General features: G+C 35.7%; 1 protein-coding gene across 6 annotated transcripts in view; it reads left to right on the top strand.

Moving 5' to 3' along the window:
• The window catches only part of Nrg1 (neuregulin 1), a 1,027,681-nt gene that overhangs the window by 851,031 nt on the left and 155,230 nt on the right, over window positions 1-21,420 (top strand). The gene's annotated exons all lie outside the window — the stretch shown is intronic.

The following is a 21,420-nucleotide window of genomic DNA, read 5'->3' on the forward strand; positions in this document are numbered from 1 at the left end:
ATGAAGTGCTTGTGCTTTCTTTTTTCATTTATTCTTTTTCTGCATTTCGATATTATTCTGAAGTTTTTCTTATGGGTTCCTTTCATAATTAATCAGGAAGTTGGGCTTGTGTAGAAATCCTTGATTTCTTACAGGAAGCTCGTGCATTCATTCATTCAACAAATAATTAATGGTGACGTATGTTCCTTATATTGTGTGAGGTCCTAGACATAAGTAATGAATAGAAAATGCACAATCTTTACCCACAACTAATTTACATTCTGATAATGCTAGGAGATATTTTTGTAGGAAACCTCTTAGCCATATATACATAAACTTCAAGAACAAGAGGCCTTGCCTGTAATTTTCTTATGTGTTGGCTTCTACTTGAATTTCATCTAGTCAGTCCAAAAAAAAACTTCTATGATATTTCTAAATAAGTATTGTGTTCCACTCTATTATTAAGCTTTTTAAGGTGATTAAAGTGCAACCAGAATATTTTCACATGTAATATCATTGCAGATTAAATTTCCCAGTTCACTTCAAAGTCTGAAATCTTTTTGTTTTGAAAGAAATCTTCTTTTAGAATAAAGTATTGCATATATAACCGGAGTATTGATGACTGTGGGTGTTTCACATAATCAGTAGGAAAATAATTATGCTAATGTGAATAATGACTGTAGGATACTGACAATAGGCAGGAGTATAGGTGAATGATATGTATGACCATTGAATTCATCATACTCAGAAAGTTAATCCAAAGCATGTCCCTAACCTTTCCTTATTCTTTACTGCTTATGAAAAGAGAACAGAATTTATATATGAATATCTGTATAGTACAGTAAAGATATAAATTACACAGATGTATATCAGTGTGAGCTGTGCTTAATATGTACTGGAAGAGCCTATGGTGGGAAAGGTGGGTTAGGAGGATTGAAGTTGAGAGTGAACTTTTCATAGTCTTTATAACAGTTTTATAGACAATAAAGTGAGTCAGTAAAGACAGTGCCCCTAATTAAAGACACAACAATGACATCTCCACTTGAAACAAGTAATATTGTGTGCTTGGCTCTATAATTAATTTCTATATAGCATTTCTTACTCATTGGAAATATTTTAGGCTCTTAGTTCATTTGCAGTGTAAGATGCTTGTAAATTCATCTTGTTTGGTTTTTACTAATGTCCATTTGAGGATCAGGTTTTTGAACATCACCTCTTCATCCAAGGTCTGGCCCTAAATCCATGGCCATCGAGATTTTATAGCTGATTGAGGAGATGCTGACTTTCTGATCCTAACATGAGGGTTTTGAGTTGCATTTTCCTCTTGCTTGGATCCCATCCATCTCAGTGCCTCCCCTGGCCCTCAGCTCAGTCTTAGCAAAGAAGTTTTAGATTCTTTTACCTTCACACATACCAAAAGAGAGTACTTTTTTAAAGGCCTGAGTTTATTGGCTGTTCCTCCATCTCTCTTGCCATTATTTGTACTTGTTTTCTATTTCAGAATTCCAGTGTCAGCTTTTTCCCAGTATTACCAGTGAGGGTGAACTGAATGACTTGAAATGCAAGTATACCAAAAAAAAATTCCATAGTACAACAAAACAGTAAATAATTACATACATGCAATAGTTGTATGTATTCATTTAAAATTACATATACACACATGGCCTTCCAAAGTCAGAACCTGACCTAGAATTTAGTTCCTAAACTGTCTGAGTCTGAAATCCATGTAATAGCTCCCCACCATTTTGTGTTTATTTTTATCTTGTGTTTTTCCTACATTCTTAAGTTGCCTGTGTTTGAAAATTTGTGTCTCTCTTAATTCTTTTCCCAAGTATTTCATTCCAATCCACTTTTATTGTTCTTATTTCCTCTTTCAAAGAAACAACTGCAACACATTTTAGAAATAATTACAACATCAGTGTCATGCTCAGCAAGTGTTTCTGAAATCTATTTTCTTCAACTTCTCAGTTTTTTATTTCAAAGTTACTTTACCCCTACTAATCCTTGTCACAAAACATTGTAAACAATGTAAATGATGTCAAAGCCCTCAGAAGAACAAATTGCACAAAATATCATCCATACAATGTAAGCAAGGTATAGAATCAAGTCTCTAAGATAGTCTTTTCATATCGTCATTGTGTAGATTTGATGCATTTAACCAAAGCTTCATTCTTTAGAGAAAAATTTATTGCCATAGTTCTAATCCCAGCACAGCTCCTGCTTAGCTACAATGAATATCCCAATTTACATTTTATCCCAGTCAGCTTTGTGATAGTTGAAAATCACTGACAACCATTACAGGCACAATGCCATAACCTCACAAATTTAGATGGGAGAAGAGATTTTATAAATTACTAGTCTAGTAACAAAAACATTTTCTTCTGTTGGGTAGATACAGTTGTTATGATTCCAAATGGGTGAGATAGCACATCACCATGTCTCTAATGTTCTGCAAGCCTCAGTTCTTTTTCCTGCCTGTTTTCCTCTCCCAGGAAGATCCTGCTAATCAGAGGGTAGATGAAGTAGTTCTTTTCTGTTTTCTAGGTAGAAAATTGTCACTAAATAAAATTAGGCACAGCAAGAAAATATACACAGGTATTAATTCACAGATTCATAATATTTGTTTTTTGACTTGATATTGACTTGCCCACTATTGGTTTGTATATATATTTTACCCCCACTTGGAAAAAAGTCTGTTCCCTGAATCAGGTAATGCCATCATTTATCATAAGTGTAGTTCCAACTCTTCTTAATGGGATGAGGATTTAGTTCCTGTAGCATTCACAGTTAATATTTTGAATATTTCACTTTGTATACCCATTTTATTTTTTGACCTCAAAAATGTAGATCACACTTGGATTATTACCACTCTGCTGATTATTACCACTTTGGTTTTATAAAATCAGACATTTCTAATTCCTAAATGAAGTTCTCTAGATGCTCTGTGATGATCTATGGTGCTTGGTAACAAGGGTCTGGAAATATTTTTATAAAGAAAGAACTATATGGTTGTAGCTAAAGACACTTTGAAAGCAAATGCTTGTGACTGTTCTAATAAATCTTTATTTAAAACACCAGACTGTGGGCAGAACTTGGCTTGTGAACCATGATTTGCTGACTTCTACTTTCCCTTGAGGAATTATCATCCCAACATCTACAAAATTAGCTATTTTTACTATGTGCTGCAAGAATACTTACTCTATTTTTCTTTATCTGGCATTTCTTATGTTTTTTAGCCAGTGCTCCTTTGCTGGAAATCTGGGTCTTTATAGCTTGTCAGCAGGCCTTTAAGAGGTTTTGGGTAAACTTACCCAAATATATTTTCTAAGAAATCTCAGAAATAATGGTTGATGAGATCACTATATGTTTTTTATTTCACACATTTTATGCTATAGACTTGCCATCTACTTGTCCTACATTCATACTCAGAATTGCTGAATCCTGAATCCTGTTTAGAAGCCAAACTACTATGAAAGAATCAATTTTATGTCAGCCTTAAAGTCATGGAGTTAGGAAATAACCAAATGTCTCAGGAAAAGAAGTGAACCCTAAACAAATCAAAAACTGAACACAAAATAAAGCCAGATCCGGTTCCGTGCTCTTTAGGAACGAATACTCGTTTTCCAACTCCAGGTTCTGACCCTTCTGCAGGCTTCGAGATTGACCTGTGGTGTAATGTTCTGGCTGGACGGACCTTCTGCTTGGAACCTATGATGGGAATTGCCAGTTTTCATGATGATGTAGAGTTCTTATCTAGACACGTCCTCTTTCCTAGGCTGTGTTTCATTTCACTTCATCTTCAGTTGCTTTTGTGGTTGCTCGGCTTCTTCTTTCTCCTCTGTTACTTCTGTGGTTGCTTTATAGTTGACTGGTTGTTAGTTCACTGGTTCTGCCTATTGCCTAATACCGTAAAAGTTCCCTTTCTGGAAGTATTGGGGATAGAATGGGGATGATGGTAATAAAGTTAACTGAAACTTGTGAGGGACTGCAGAGAGGACTAAGCAACTTGGAAAATAATATTTTATGTTTGCTCAAGGGAATGGAGGTTTGTGCTATTTTTGAGGATAGTAGTACTGACAGATGTCTAGATTTAAAGGGTGATGTCTATGCTGGAGATAATAATATCTACATTGGCATTAACATTTATAGTTGCCTAGTAACCAAGTACTAGTAACCAAGTATAAGTGAGAAGGTTAAGTAGTACTCTTGTAAAATTGAATGGTAACACCAAGATTGAGCTTGACTATCCCAAGGAGATTAAACCAAGGCTGAGAATGGCAGTTCTTAGACTTTTTATAGTTTTTACCTGTTGTTTTTAAGATTTACTCACTGAAATCTGAAGACCTGCATAATCTAATCTTACAGAAAGCATAAATTTAAAACTGTTTGGGTCTTTTTCTTATATAGCTGTAAAGAATAGATAAAACATATTTTTGATTAAACTGAATAATAGCTCTCCAAAATAAATGTGTTCCTAATTAGTACAGTGTACTTCATGGTTTAAAATTGATTTTAAATTGACACAGGTGATTGTGTATCTTTATTATATATAACATGATGCCTAAAATGTGTATGTGTTCAGTGGCTAAACCAAACTAGTGTGTGCATCACCTGACATACTTGTCATTTTTTAAAACACTTAAACTCTATTTTCATAGCAGTCTTTAAATAATGCAGTATTTAAATCAGTTGTTTAAATAGTATTAAATGACTCTTCGCTCCTACTAAAAGAACAGTCAACCTTTCCTTACACCTAAGATGGGTGATAAAAAGGGGAAGCATTTTGAAGTACTAGATTCTTTTTCCTTCATTTGTCTCTTTTTATTTTAAATAATAAAATACACGCACTGCTTATTTTAGGTATAAGGGATCAGAATTTGAGTCTTGTAGATGCCAATTATAGTACTACTCATAGGAAACACAAATTACATTTGTCTCGTTCTACAAGATCCTAAATTTCTTAAAAAAGACAAATTAAGTCGTATTTCTCTTTAATTCACCTAGGAAAATAAATTTTATGTACTAGGAAAGTATGGGAAGGACTTTGTGGGATGGATGTTATCTCACGCTAAGTGCTGTTTGACTTTTGGAGAGGATCACCCTCAGCACAGAATAATAGTTCCAGAAATGTTATGATTGGACCATTTGGATCCGAATTAATGTGGAATATTTTTCAAAAGCCAGGGTTTTTTGTTGTTCTTGTTTTGTTTGTTTTCTTTTGCTTTACAGTGCCAGGGATTGAACCTAGAGCTTCACACATGTTTGGCAAGTGCTGTACCACTGAGCTACACCCTAGCCCCTGAGAGAGGAGATCCTTTGGTTTCTGTGTGAGACTCTTTGGATGAGCTCCATGAATACATATCTCATAGTCATTTTGACCAACTTGTGCAAGTGGCTTAGCTGTGCAGCAAAAGTGGTGAGAGCCCCTGGCCCTCAGGAAATGGCCTGTAAAAGCACTGGAAGTGTCCTGTCTCACTGTAAACTCCACGTTGCATTTCTGGGAGGAGAAAAACTCATTTTACAAAATACACATGAAACCTAATGGAGTTTCTGGGGAAAATGGAGCTGGGTGAAGAAGTCAGAACTTACGGGATAGTACCTGGAGCACAAACAAAAATAATAATGATTCTGATACCTAATTTAGTTACGGTTATTTGTTCTGAACAATTTAGTTAATCAGAATTAAATATTGTATCTATATTTAAATTTTCAAAAAAATCTGATACATACCACTATTTAACAAAAATGGAGAACTATCTTGGCAACAGCTTTTATACCATCACCTTCTCCAGATAGTTTAGTGTAGTGAAAATGAACTAGTTCTTGAAGACACTGAACTAGCTACTACTTAAAGAAGGTGTGTGAATCTGTATGACTGTCAGCTTCGCCACGTAAGGTCTTTATGGATTACTAAGGCAATCTCTTTAATCAGCAGAAGCATGTCCCTTATTGCTTGCCATCATTACTTTACTGATATGTGCCCCTACCTAGGACTGACTTACTATGGGACCACAAGCCTATAGAACCTCTAGAGACATGTTGCTGTTTCTTCTTTTCCTGTCACTGTCTTATAAAATTCTTAGAACTGGAGTTTTTGACGGTTAAAGTAAAGAGGTTTTCTGCATTGCTGATGAGTTTCTTCAGAATGCTCACACTGCAGTTTTCCAGGAATGGCCCCAGGACCTGTCTGTAAAGTGGTCTAAACTGGGTTCTTAGTGTGGTATTTCTATAGCTGTTAAATTGTTTTAGAGTAACTTGTCCCATTACAGACCAATTTGCTCTCACTTCTCAACAGATTTGCTGAGCACTCTTGGTCTTGTTCCACAGTGTTCGCTTGTGTTATGTAAGATAGTTGAGGTACACCAAAGTTGTGCAAGAAATAGCTTTCTTTCGAAATAAAGCTCAAGCAGAAATTAGTGACAGATTTCATTAGACATCATCTCAGAAGTGAATATAATGTTAATCTGTAATGCCTGTGTTTGAGGATTTTGCTGGAACTCTTTTTGTTAAAATTTCTAAATGTGGTACTTTCCAAAAACTAGGACAAACCATAGCTACCTTGAATAGTATAGCCACTAAAAAAGAACTTATTTTGTTGCCTTACCTGCCAAATTTAAGCTTATTTCTACTAATAAGGAGAATTTAGTTCCAAAAAATTAGAGCCTTTGTAAAACCTTAGCAAATTTAGTAAAAATCTTCCCTCTTGCCCTCTTGTCCCCTTCCTGCCCCTGCTGCTTTTGTATATGTGGCTATTGGCATGCTCATATACATCCATCATGTTTAAATATAAAAATCAGGTTAGTGACTCTGCCATGAATTCCTGAAACACAGGGAGAAAAAGGAGAGCAGAGATCCATGACTCATTTTGTAGCTTAACAGAACTGAGATGTTCTGATATTTTATTTTATAAACAAGAAGCAAGGCCAGCAAGAGAGTTCCCTCCTTCCCGGTGGCCAGGGTCAGTCTCTAGGGTTTTCACCCTCTGTTCATCAGTCTGTATTTGGTATGAGTTCCTTTCATGGATGCTGAATAGAAGGATATGGAGATGGAGTATGTATAGCTCATGGTTCTACCTAATCCTGATTCCTCCATTTTTGTATCCACTAAGTTTGTGTGTATCATTATGAGGTCAGCCTTCCACAGTTGCTGAAACTAGAACATCAATGCAATTGATTTCTCTTTGGGAATTGTATTAGCTTTCTATTGCTTCTGTGACAAAGTACCACAAACTTAGAAGCTTAAAACAACACAAATTTATTACCTGACAGTTCTCTCCAGTGCAATTCAAAGATGAGACTTGGTGTGTTAAAATCAAGTTTTCTGAGGACCACAGGAGGCTCTGAGAGAGCATCCATTTATGTACTTGCCCTTTTCAGCTTCTGGAGGTTTCTGTTCTTTGGCTTAGGCCACCCTTCCTTTGCCTTCCAAGCCAGCAATGTGACATTTCTATTTTTCTTCTTTTTTCTGATTATGCCAAGGAGAGACTGTCTGGTGTTAAGGATTCCCAAGATTAGATTTGTATACCCGGATAACACAACATAATCTCCTCATCTCAACATCCTCAACCTTATTATCTCTAAAGTTCCTTTTGAATATAAAGTAATGTATTCACAGGTTCCAAGGATTAGGAGTTATATATCTTTGAGACATATTATTCTCCCTGTCTCAAGAATTAATGTCTGGATCTGCATTCCAACTCAGTTATTTTAAAACTTTATATTAATGTACAGAGATTCATAAACTGCTAACATTTACCAAGGACTTAAATAAGAATATCTGCCCAAGCATTTGTTGGTGTTGCCGTGTGACACCCATTGACTGCTAAGAGCTTTAATCCTTTTAGCAACCTTATGAAGTACATTTTACTTTTTTAGGAAACTGAGGCTTAGAAAATTTTAATAATTTGCCTAAGGTCAAAAGACTAGTATATGGCAAAATAAGACTTGAATTTGGCTTTTAACCAGGAGCCTTTGGTATTTATATTTAGACCTAAAGTGATAAAATTATAACATAGTAGAATATGGTATTGAAATATAATTTGTGCAAAGAAATTCTGACCAATAAATAGTTGTTTTAAATAAGGAAAATAAGTTGTTACAATAAACTTTCAAAATGACATAGTCTCAATTGAGCAGCATAAAAATGATTAATATTAGTTGTTGGCAAATAGATTTATTGATCAATTTTCAAAGCAATTCAAATAGAAAAGAAAGTTATATTGCATGATTAAGTGGAAAAGATACAGCTACCTCAATAATTTTTAGTGATCTCAGGTTGTAAAGATGAAAGATTTATTTATAGGTCATATTATCTTATAATCAGTTAATGGAATCTGAATTCCTCCCTAACTAGGTTGTAACTTTCAGAAGAATAGGGATTTTGTTTGTCTTATTCATGCTTAAATGTCCATATTTAAAATAGTGATCACATTTTAACAGGTACACAATACTATTTGTTTTAATGAGTTGAAAATTGAGAAATACCTAAAAGAAGAGGCCATTTACCCATGTGAGTGAGGCAGGATCTGGATGCCAGAAGTTCCTATAGGTCAGCAGAATATTCTAATTTGTTTGGCTAAGAACACAATATAATGAGTTCATGTCATAACAGTAAGAACACTAATAATAGGCCCAATAAATTCAATGTGTTTTATACAAATTCTGTGAATTAGAGAGTAACTACTGGCTCATTTGATATGGAATATTGGAATCACAGATTGATTTTTGTTTAGTCATTCTGTCACTTGGCAAACATTTTCAAGCACTCTGTTACTAGGATAAAAGATTCATTAAAAGAGAAACATCCTTGACTTCTTGAGCCTTTTTACCTCTTCAGTGAAATGAACACCTACAAAGATAAAATACATAGTATTTTGTAGGAACACAGAAGAGGGATATTTAACTTACTGTTCAAAAGATACAAAAATTGGCCTTAGTTAGCTTGAATATTGGGGGCAATAGTTTTAGATTTATAGAAGGGTCATAAAATTAAGCAGAATTCTCAGATTGCCTTTAGCCAGCCCCTTTAATGTCACGTGTCCTTATTATATTGATCAATACTGAGAAATTAACATTGCTACAATACTACTAGGTAAAGTGCAGACTTTACTTAGATTTATTTATTTGGAGTATATGTTTTGCGGTGAAAGGAGGTATAGCAATGTAAAAAATGTTTCATGAGAAGTAGACTAAATAGTAGCATTATAAATGTCATCCGATGAGCCCTGCATATGTCACTGATAATAAAAGCTGCATTCTATGAAGGGAGCTTTAAATGATCTAACTATACTTGAATTCCTACTAAAAGAAGTTAAAGAATCTTTTATTCATGAATTTAGTTAATTCCTTATGAATCTGCTATTACATAAAAAAAAAAAAAAAGCTGCTACCGATACAGTGTTTGCTGTGTGCTTGACAGTATCCCAGCCACACGGAGATGCTGCGCTTGGGTTCTTGCACTCCATCCTGGGTATTTAGTCTCACTCTGCAGGCGAGCGAGATGAGGTTCAGAGGGTAAACAGTTTGATCAAGCTGCAGATTTTTCGGTGGGCAAATTGGAATTGGAAGCTGAGTCTGCCTCCTTGACTCCAGTGTCCATGTTTTTCTCCTATCTGTTGCTTTCTGAGTCATTTTTTGGTGTGATACCCCAGAATAAGCATTTCCCAAATTATACTTACTGTGCAAAACTTCATTTCCCTTTTAATTCTAAAACTACGTACTTAGTTCTTGCATCAGGGTTTCCCAGAAATTAGAATAGTCTGTGAATGAGCTTTGGCTGTTGGTGAGGTTCCATGACTTTAAAGACGATTTCTTGGTCTTCTTTTTCTCACTCTTCAGGATTCTATAATGGCCTTCCCTTTGAACATTTCAGGGACCCTTCTTGTTATTTTAGCTGATTTTTATACATTTTTTTAGTCCTGAGGAATGACCAGAGTTTATGTAGTTTTTCAGGTGTTAATTATGTAAGTTTGTGTCATCTGGGTTTATATCATCTGTGATTTTCTGAATTTTTAATGGTTTGTGTATCATGGGCATTAAGTCAGCATTGATGACATTTAATTTTAAAGAATATGTAAGTACATTTATTACTTTTTGTTTGATTTTTACAACTGTGCTGAAATAGATCCCCTCACCCTTTAGGGACTAAATTATTTTATTGTGATTTCAGAGTAAATTTATGACTAACCAAGATAAAACAAGCATATTAGCCCAGCTTTCCTGACTTTCCATATTCATTCATATTTTCTCTCCTTTCTCTCTCTCTCTCTCTCTCCTTCTCTCTCGTGACTCCATTCTTATTGTTAACAAATACTCAGGAGCCTGAGACACAACAGCAGGATATTACATGCAGAGTTTTATAATGTAAATCCACAGCCTATAAACTATTGTCAGTGCATCTAATTAACTTTCTCTCTAAATAAAAACAAACAAAAGATATTTTTAATAGTGAAGTAGGAAAAGAATATTATCACTTTGACATGCTGAGTAAGTTTTCATTAACAATCTTTGTACTGGGAAACTTGTAACGCAATCTAGGACTCAGTGGATTATCTCAGAATGTATGGGCGGCGGCTTACTTTCATCCAAATATGATTTAATAAACTTATTTTTATGCGAAAATAAGGTACTGTGAATTCCAGTTCTTTCTTTTTGTGTGCTGCGTGCAAAGTACTTTGGCTCTAATCATACAATTTGACTTCTGAGGACTCTAGGGGAAACACAGCACCCTTGCAGTTGTGATATTGGCCACAGTATTACATTGCTCTAAATGATCAATGATTTCTTACTATCAGCGGCCTGTTTAACTTGACTCTGGTCATTTTGCAGCTCTTCAACATTGATGTCCCTGAGAATCCATAGATAAGGATCTTGCCTTCTCTGGCTTTTCCTGTGTGGTGGGAGTAGAATGATGAGGATTCAGATGTTACGTTGTGCAGATATCTGCTGAGTAATGCAAAGCTGCACAAGCTTTACAGGTCCTCAGAAAGTCACATTTGGACCCCATTTAAGAAAGGATGAAAGGTAGTTTACTTAAAACTGTAATTAACAGAGCAGAGAGAAATTTAACTTTAATCTGGTAGACCTTGGTGATTAAAGGGCCATTTCAATCTTGACATGTGCATTTAATATAGTTTAATAAGTTGTTCACTTTCATAAGTTTAATTCAGTTTAACAAATTATCTGTGGAAAAAAGGAAAAAATCAGGATATGATTATGAGGAAAATAGACTTGCCTCAAAAACAAAGAGATATGGGAGCTGGGGATTTAGCTCAGCGGCACAGCACCTGCCTGGCAAGCGCAAGGTCGTGAGTTCAATTCCCGGTACCAGGAAAAAAAAAAAAAAAAAAACCAGAGATATGAAAGGTTTTGAAAAGGCACATTTACTTCATTATTAGCTCCGGTAGCTTTGGTACAATTATTTTTCTTCCTCACAAAAAGAAATAAGCTTTAAGTGGCTATAGGAGAAATCCACAATTAATATCCATAGATCATTCAAGGACTTTATTTATATACATCACTTAAAAGTTATAATTGTCATGGTGTAAAACTAATTATAACCCAACTCTAATTCCTATTGTTTGGGAACTTATCCAGTTAAAAACATGTAAATAAACTCCTTCTTTCAAGTGAGAGTATTATAGTGACATTAAATGCCTTTCAATTTGAACAAAGAAAAAGTAGTTACAAAGACAAAACTTAACATCACAAAGCCATACTAATGTGCTAAACCAGTTATAAAGGTGCATATTAACACATCACAGTCATTCTCTGTGTTGACTTATGCAGTAAATATACCAGAACAGGGAAAACCCCATTATAATAGGAAAATAAATCTGTATATACCAAATTTTACTAACTGGATTACTCTTAGTTTTTCTGTTTAATTGACATTTTGGGGGTGATACGGCAGGTCTGTAATAACAAATAAAGGAGAAAAAAAACTTGCTCTTTGGCAACAGAAAAGATGTTTTATAAGCTCATTCCAAATGAAATTTGCTGCATATCCACTATATAAAATATACTGGGTTCATTTGAACCTGTGCATGGATGGCCTTCACTGAAGCTTGTCTGACATCTTGTTTATGTGTGTGAGTGAGATGTCCTTCTAACTGGGGGCCTCTGTGGTGACTGCATTCGTTAGACGGGGCTGGTGAACACTCACCTTCAGGCTGCTGGCAATTAGGCAGTGATTTGCTCCAGCATTCACTGTCACGGTGTTTTTTGCCTTTATACCTTGAAAGAACAACATTAATCTGTTAATCTCTTCCTCTGCTGCCTTCTCACAGGACAGTTACCTCATGTTAGTGAGCTGGAAAGTGAGGGACTGGAGCCCTGAGACCCTGGTGGGGTTTGGCCTGCATGACAGGTAGACAATCACATAGTTTAGGATTGTTTCTTTGTGTAATACCATCTTCAAGTACTGAGTCTTGTTTTATTTCCCCATACAGCATCAAAGTACCTCAGGAAACTCAGCATTTTGCTTATTTCCTTTCTCTCATAAAGTGCCTTTTTTACTTGGAGTAAGTGCAGAAATGGCCTGTTGCGTCATATGTCTATCCTAAGTTTCACCAGAGAAATGCAAATTAAAGCAACATTGAGATTCCATCTCACCCCAGTAAGAATGACTAGCATAAAGAAATCAACCAATAACAAATGCTGGTGAGGCTGAGGAGAAATATCCTAAGTTTCATCAGGAAAATATGATCACGATTGATAAATCAATAAATTAAAGTTTTAGCACATTCTAACTACAAAAGTGTAAAGAATAGGAAAGAACTTTCTTATTTTGCCTGCCAAAAAAAAAAGCAAGGGCTCGAGATGAGACTTCTGGCTCAGATATTGGCTCCATAACACTGACAGTGTGACTGTAGAGGAGTTGCTTTTCCTCTCGGTTTCCACTTCTCCAAGTTACATATTTCCTAGGCTTGTTATAAAATGTTAGCAAGCATAAAGCTCTGAGAACAATGCTTGGTGTGTAGTAGGTACTCAACAAATAGTAACTGTTCTTCTAAATGTTTTTGTTGTTGAAAGTACTAAAATGATCTTATTTTAACTTCATTCCATAGGCTTTGACATTACTGATGCAGTTATATGACTTTACCTTAGCTTCCACCATAAAATATGGGGTGCAGAACCACAGAACTATGTAGAAAAGAGGGATTACTAATTTCAACAAACATAAGATCAATGGTCAGGGTGAAATACTCTCTTGTCTGCATCTACTTTTTCTTTTGTAGAATTTTATACTGTTGCATAGCTCTTGTGGACTTATGTGAAGAGGTGATCTGGTTTATAAAACTCATTTCGAGAATCCGAAAAGTACCATAGTGGCTATGAGGGGAAGTGATTTTTCTAAGATTTTTATTCTACTACCTCCCCTTTTTCTGCCTCCTCCTCCAACTGGGCAGAAGAATTGAGGTCCAGAGAAAAGTGCTGGGTTTTGGTCCTGGTTCAGTAACCAGTAGGATTTATGACATTTCTCTAGTGGTGGAAGGTAGCCCACATTTCTTTTCTCTAAGTGAAAGTAATAATTCCCAGCTTTTATGGCATGCATATCAGGTGAATAGGAAAGAGAATTCAGAATGAAATGACACATCTGAGGATAGGTGGACTGAGGCATGTCAGTGGAGAGGAAAACTTTGACAGAAGACAGGGGAGATGCTCCTAGAATGTGTGTCCCTCTTGCAGCCTGAAAGAGCTAACTCTGAGAGGAGACTGAAGGATGGTAAAACAGACAAGACAGAAAGGAGCACTATGGTTTTTGCAGAGGCAAGGTGCATGCGTTCATTCTAGCACAGATGACATGATAGATAAAAGAAATCTGGAGGAACAGAACAGTTTCAAAATTAAACTAATACTTTGTGTGATAGTCTTCCAGGTATATTTACATTTCATTTTTGTTAGTGTCATATTGCAGAGTGGCCTGAGCCCTAGTTAGTGGAATGCATTAAAACACAAAATACTGTCAAAGGCGGGGGTATAGCTCAGTGGCACAGCACCTGCCTGGTAAGTACGAGGTCCTGAGTTCAATTCCTGGTACCCACCCCCCCAAATAACATCAAAATAAGTAATCAAGTCTTTTGGGAAGATAAATTTGGCCTCTAGAATAATTTCTTTTTTTTTTTTAAAGGGAGTCACACTTTGTATTCAATGTTTTTTCCCTCCAGTACTGGGGATGGAGCTCAGGGCCTTGCACACGGGAGGCCAGAGCTCTAACACTGAGCTCCACCCCCAGTGTCTTGACCCTGCCCCTTGACCTTTTTATAATTCTGAGCCTGGGTCTCATTAAACTTTCCAGGCTTAGGCTGGCCTCAAGCGTTTGATCCTTCTGCCCAGCCTCCCAAGTAACTGGGCTACAAGTGTGTGCACCGTGCCTGGTACACAGGTACTTTTACATGTTCTAGGGGCCACTTTTTTTTTTTTTTTTTTTGAGGCAAAGGTTTCACTGTGTAGCTCAGGCTGGCTTCAGACTCGAAGCAGTCCTTCTGCTTAGCCTTCCAAGTACTGGGATTATAGCCCTGTGCCACCATGCCTGGCCGGGGCCGCATTGTTTTAAAAAATAGTTAAGAGGAGTAGAACATGATGGTGCAATTTGGTGAGACTATATCTCATAAAAAATTTTTTTCCGGTAGTAGGGATTGAACCTAAGGCCTTCACACTAAGCTACAGTGTTGGCATAGCTAAACTGTGTTTTGAGAAAGGATCTAGCTGCACTGTTAAGGCTCAGATTTTCAGTCCTCTGGAATAATTTCTTAATTAGTATCTTCAATGCCCTTCTTTGTATTTTTCCAGTAGACACTGGAGGTCCTGCTTGGAGATGGGCCTCCAATATCCTGTATATCTTCCATCTGACGTATTTAGACATTGGAAGTTTAAATGTCAGTCAATCCAAACATACACACCTCAAGATCAACCACCTATGCCTTTAGATACCGACTGTGCCCAGCTACTATTAAGTGCTCTTACCCTTATCTGATTTGGTTGGAAAAAGTTCCTTAAACCATTTTCTCTTTGTACATGTGCAGCCTGTTGGGTGTGGCTTCTGATGTAGATAGAGTATGACTCTTCATTTTCTATGACCTTAGAATAAGCAGAATTTTTGACTGCATTGATTGAGCCAATATCCTTAATATTGAACATCTAAAAGGATCATATTGTTTAAGTAAACTTGTAAACACTTAACTTTGAGGAAGGAAATGGAGATCCATATGTAAAACTGCCCACTAATGGAAAGTTTGGGAAATCAAAGTAGAAGCCAGTTCTGACTATACAGGTAAGGCCATTATACAGCTCCAAATTTTATTGTTTAATCTATATAATGATCATTCTATGCATACATTGGGAGCATTATTCAGGATCCTCATCAGGGAATAGTTCAGTGGGATGTGTATACACATTCTCTCACTGTGGAATGAGACAGACAGAGAAGTTCTAACATTGGTACCTTGACTACTTTGGAGCATGTTCCTGGTATGTTTACTGGTTAGGTTTAGTTTGCGGCTGCTGATTTTTATAGAGTCAGCCTGATAATATTTTATAACAGTTTATAGGATTGTTTAGTGTCTTTCAAATGAAGGTACCTACCTACATGTTTATTCTACTCTCCAAACAACCTCTCTGAATACGCAGGGACAAATTGCAGTCTCAGTTTGCTCATAGAGAGCTCTAGTTAATCCAACCAGAACGGGTGGTCTGAAGTGTGATTCGGCTCGAGCTCAGAGCAGTGTGAGATAGTGTGTCTGCATGCGGCATTACCATGCGACAGTCACCTTGCTGGGTGATCTTGATGTACCTCAGCGTTGCCCATTGCATTTGGAGCAGGGGATTAAAACCTAGGTGTATTCTGAAATGCTGTTGTCACTAGATTCTGCTGCCTTTTACATAGTTATATTTACACAATTTAATCTCATGAGGAAAAATATTCCTTTTATAGACACATTTGAGAGTGCAGCTCAGAAGACAAGAACAGATGGCAAAGCAGAAACTTTATCTACTCCTGTGTGACCATAATGTTCTCCGTGAAATAGCACAATGCGGGAAAAATGGCATCAAAGAATTTTAGAGTCTCTTCAGGAATTTGTTTACTTCTAATGTGACTGTTCAATGAAGGACATCCTGCCTAGAGAATTTATTAATAATATTCATGTAACTTTCTAACATAATTGTCACCAGTTTTCACTGAGATCTGCCATGTGTGGTAGAAGCTTTTACAAAAGGTTTTATGCAGGGAAGACATCTTTGGAATCATAGCAGAAAGCTGTCATTTTACAGTATTTTGTAGGTTTCCCATTTAATTTTCTTCAGATTCATTGTGCAAACACAGGGAATAATGAACTGAGCTTTCTTTGCCTTGTCATATTCTTCAGAGGACAGAAATAAGTTCTCTTATATTCCTCCTTTTTTTGAAAAGTCACTTTGTGTTTACCACAGATATTTATTTATTGAGTAAATTATTGAAATAAATGAATATATTGCCTGTAGTTTTGTGTGGTCAGAATGTAAAATAAATATTTTTGGATTATTGCCATACTTTTTCTGCATTATATGGTATGTCAAATATGAAAAGTGGGAGTATAAAAGTAGACCTTTAAAATACTGCATGCCTAACATATCTACTTACACTGAGTTAGAATCAAAAGAGTATAAGCTGGGCATCGGCGTGCACACCTGTAATCCCAGTACTCAGGAGGCTGAGGCAGGAGGATCATTGTGAATTCGAGGCCAGCCTGGGCTACAAAGTGAGTTCAAGACCAGCCTGAACTGCATAGTGAGATCCTGACTCAAAAAGAAAAAGAAAAGAGAATATTTACTATCTTTTCAAATGCTTCAAAATTTAAATCCTGTAAAAAGATATATTAAAATGAGGTACCTGCAAAATAGGTGGCATTTCTCTGGAGTTTTTTGATTTTCTATTTTAAAAGACAGTCATTTTTCTGCACTTGACTGTCAGTCTTTGTTTATGTTTTTTTTTATTTTAAAGAATAAAAAATAACAGAACATTAAAAATGGTACAGAATTTTGAAACATGATGGGAAATTGACAATGCTTGTTATATTGCATATTTTTATCTTCAAAATTATTATTCAGATTTTCAGATATAGGCATGCAAGATTGATAAAAAATTAAGCATGAACTGTTCCTTTCAATAAACTAATAGAAATTAGTAGTACATTTATTTTGGCTGTCATGTGTATATCTACCTATATGTATATGTCTATATCTATCTGTGTGTATGTACGTATGTATGTATTTATCTATCATCTATTTTTCCCTTCCTTCTTTCTTTTCTCCTTTCCCTCATGTTTATGTGTGTCTAAGGGTGTGGATATGTTCATATTAATGTCAAACAAATTGGAAATAAATCTAGGCAGAGTCTGCTTAAAACTTGTGCTATCATTAAACTGTTTCAGGGTATGGAATTACCACCTCCTGGGAAACGTGCTGAAAGAAAATTGTGAACTGTGTTAGGCCAGATACAATTAAATCATGCCTAAGAGTCTCTCAACACCTCTGCATTTGAATAAACAACGTGGGTTTGCCTCCAACCAATTTTAAATTAACAGAACATTTACTCTTAAACTAGGAATTGAAAGGCAAAAACAACTTTGTGGTCTTAAGATTCAAATAGTTAAAATATATGGGCTCAGTTCTAGGAACCTTTCCTAGGCTTATAAAGTTATACCTGTGAAGTAATTGGTTTTATTCTGCTTTTTAAGTAAAATTAATAAGGTTATATCATAAGGTTTATATTAATAAACCTTATGTCTGAGAAAGTTGCTTATCTTTAAAATGTATTCCATTAACAATTACAGTTTGTATAATCCCTGACAAAAGAAAATTTACTCCACTAAAAATTGTTTCATTATGAATAGATGAGAGAAACACAAATCATGTAAGCTGCAATATTAGTTTTCATTTTGTGAAATATTCAGGGCTATTCCAGCAATACAGATGTCAAAAAAGATGAAGATTCATGTTATTGCCAGACTTCCTGGATAGTTGGATTTGGGCTGTGCCAGGAGTGAGAAAGGACCTCCGTATGGTACGTCCTACCAGGTCCCATGGAGAACAGGGCACCATGGATCAAGGCTGCAGTTGTGTGGAGGATTTTGAATTAACTCCTTAAGAGAGCTGATCCCCTACCAACCTCGATATCTTCATGTAAAAGGCTACTCCACATCATATAGGACACAGAAGAGACATCATTACACATACACTTCTGGAGATACTGTCAGAGAGTGGCTGAGAACTTTCTTCTGATGAATTTGGAACTGTGTGCAAGTACGTCAGCAAATGAATGGAGGTATTTTAATTAAGACCTCATATCCAAGGGTCTCTGCCTCATTTCATTGTAAATCATCTCTAAGAAGAGGGGTGTACCCTTTCAGTCTTTGCATGTGAACCCCAATAGGACAGGGCAAATACTGACCCACCAGGAACGATTGGTTTGCTCCCACCAACAGGCCTGGTAGATTATAGCCCAGAGTCATGGTTATGAACTTCGACCATGTGAAGATTTCAGTTCAACACAACTCACAAATGTGTATGGCTTCAATGAATTTTTATGGCTAAAATTATTAATTGATTACATTGTTATTTGATTAATTCAAATAATTTAACAAATATCCATTATAACCACAAACTTAATTGAGATTTCAAAGTACTGAGTGAGGGCTAATGTAGAACACAGGCCTAGCATGTGTAAGACCCTAGAAAGATCAGCACTGATAAGGAAAGAAGAAAGGAAGGAAAGAAGGAAGGAAGTAAAGAAAGGAAGGAAAGAAAGAAGGAAAGAAGGAAGGAAAGGAAGGAAGGAAGGAAGGAAGGAAGGAAGGAAGGAAGGAAGGAAGGAAGGAAAGAGAAGGAAGGAAGGAAGGTAGTTTTTAATTTTCTTTGCTTGTATATTTATGTGTATATGCTTGCTTGGATTTCCTATTTGCTAAATTATCTGAAGTTTAGTTGAAGACATCACGGTATTTCACCCCCGAACACTTCAGTAGGTGCCTCCTAACACAAGGAGATTCTTTTGCACACTGCAATACAAGAATTGCACTTGAATTTAATTTTGCTCTTTATTCATAGTTCCCCAATAGTCTCAATAATGTCTCTTATAACTGTTTTGTCTCTGAAGCAGGAACCAATCAAATGTTGCACATTGCTTGTATTTACTTGATAGGTCTCTTTGATCTGGGTCAGTTTCATTATCTTTTGTCATTCAGGACACTGACATTTTTAAAGCTTAGACTAGTATTGTAGAATATGTCTTAGCTTGAATTTGATTGGGTCCTCATATTTAAGTCAAAATTATTTAATAAAAGCATAGGAAATAAATACATGAAGAGAGGAGGAAGAGAGAGGAGAGAAAGAAGTGAAGGAAGGAATGCAAAGGCAGAAAAGATGTAAAATGATTTCATAATAAATTGTTTATGCAAATTAGATAAAAATAAAGTCTGGTAGATTTATGTTCAGATATTAACAAACAAACTCACTTATTGGTAGATGAGGGAGTTTAGTGCTTATTAAGACTTAAGGATATCTGAAATACTGTTTGTAGGACATTTGGCTTAGTGGCAAAGGAGTACACTTTGAGAGTTTTGTTAATATTTCAAGTGAAAATGCAAAATCCAGTGGAAAAGTCCAATCCAGTTCTTTTCTTCCATACATAAAATGACACTATTTTTCTTAATATATGCAAACCAATTTCTTTGATGTAGTTTAGACCCACTGTATTTTTATGTTAACCCTTCACCAGCTCACAAAAGTAAAAATGATCTCAAAGCATTAATAGAAATATGTAGACATTACTCACCAGATAGAAGAAAATTTAGTTTTTCTAAAGCCTCCAAAACTAAGATTCGTGGTTCACATCTTGAAAAGGAGAGTTTAATGAAAGCTGTTCAGAAAATAAATATTAATTTCAAGTTGCACCCCCTCAAGCTGCAGTAAGTTTTCTAATGTGCCCATGTGTCTACCATTTTAAGGGTCTGCTTTACTTCATCTGCGAGCTCCCAAATAAGAAGGAGGGGGTTATGTAATTATAGGAATAAAGGAATACGGCTAAGAAATCACAGTGTTGGAGTGATTTTTTTCTCTATCATGCATATACTCATTCCTGACAGTTTTGGGTTTTGCTTGGGGAGGCAGAGCTGTAGAAAAATAAATACCCTGAGTAGGCAAGGTATTCTGTTTCTTATTCATGTCTTTGTTGGCTTTAATTGCTGTCCTTGGAGTCTCCATTCTCACCCAGTGTCTAATTATGCACTGAATCAGTGAGGTATAGTCTCATTTGCCTGGGTTTGTTTTCTGGGATTTCCTGTTAATTCCTGAACTGGGGCAGAAGTAGACCTTAGTGTTGGCTTTTCTGAGTCTCAGCAGAATATGAAAGTTGAGGTCTCAAGTTCTGTGATTATTAAGTGAAATTGTGTGTGAAAAGAAAAATCCAGTCAACTGTGCTTTTATTTCTAAAATCTTTTTATTATGAAAAAAATACTGCATATAACAAATCAGTATATGTACCTATTGCATACCTTCCATGGTTATCAACTTCTTGGTAATTTTGATTTTGTGTCCGTTCATCCACCACTACCATATCATTTTGAAAGAAGCCTCAGATAATATTTTATTCATAAATATTCCAGTAGAATATATATATTATTATTATTTTAAACAGTTAAGCCTAATTTAAGAATGGTATGTGGGTGTTTAATATAATATATTCTTGCAAAATAATGCACAATTTCGATACTTTCAGTTTCTGTTGGGAAGATTCAGAGATCTGAATCCCATCAAGTGAGGCTCTGATAGTCATCTGGAATGGTGGTTCATTGTTTTGGGGCTAGCAACTATAGGTCCAATAAAAGTGATGTTGTGTAAGAATTTCAGACTTTCATAAAGGAACCAATATTAAGATTTAATTGTTTTTGTTTGTGGGAGGTGGTCTCTGATGATTAGTTGATGAAGTGAGCCCAAACTCCCAACATCCACAAACTGTGTAACCCTGGATAAATCAATCACTCATCTCTGAAATTAAACTTATTGATTTAAAAAATGAGTATGATGCTTCCTGTACCTGTTAGAACTGGAATAAAGTATCATTTGGGACATGAAAATGCTTTGAAAATGATGCGCAATTATGTATTCTCCTTTAGCATAGGCTTTCTTTTTGAAACTACCAAATTTTAAGATTCTCAATCATACAAAGATTGTAAATGTAATAAAAAGATTGCAACTGTAATATAAAGATTGAGGAATAAATTAGAACTTTTTTGAGGGAATAATCTTATGGTCTGAGTTTTATTTCTTTTTCCCTAGTAGATTTTACTTGGGCATTTTATTTTTCTCCAAGTTGAGATCCATATTGGCTCACCTATTTAGTTTTCTTTTCCCTGATTAGTAAAATCTTTGGAAATGGTGCCTTGATCAGGCCCACTGAAAATTAGTT

This window comes from Chinchilla lanigera, unplaced genomic scaffold (assembly GCF_000276665.1).
Source record: "Chinchilla lanigera isolate Chin_1 unplaced genomic scaffold, ChiLan1.0 scaffold00062, whole genome shotgun sequence".
Lineage (NCBI taxonomy): Eukaryota > Metazoa > Chordata > Mammalia > Rodentia > Chinchillidae > Chinchilla > Chinchilla lanigera.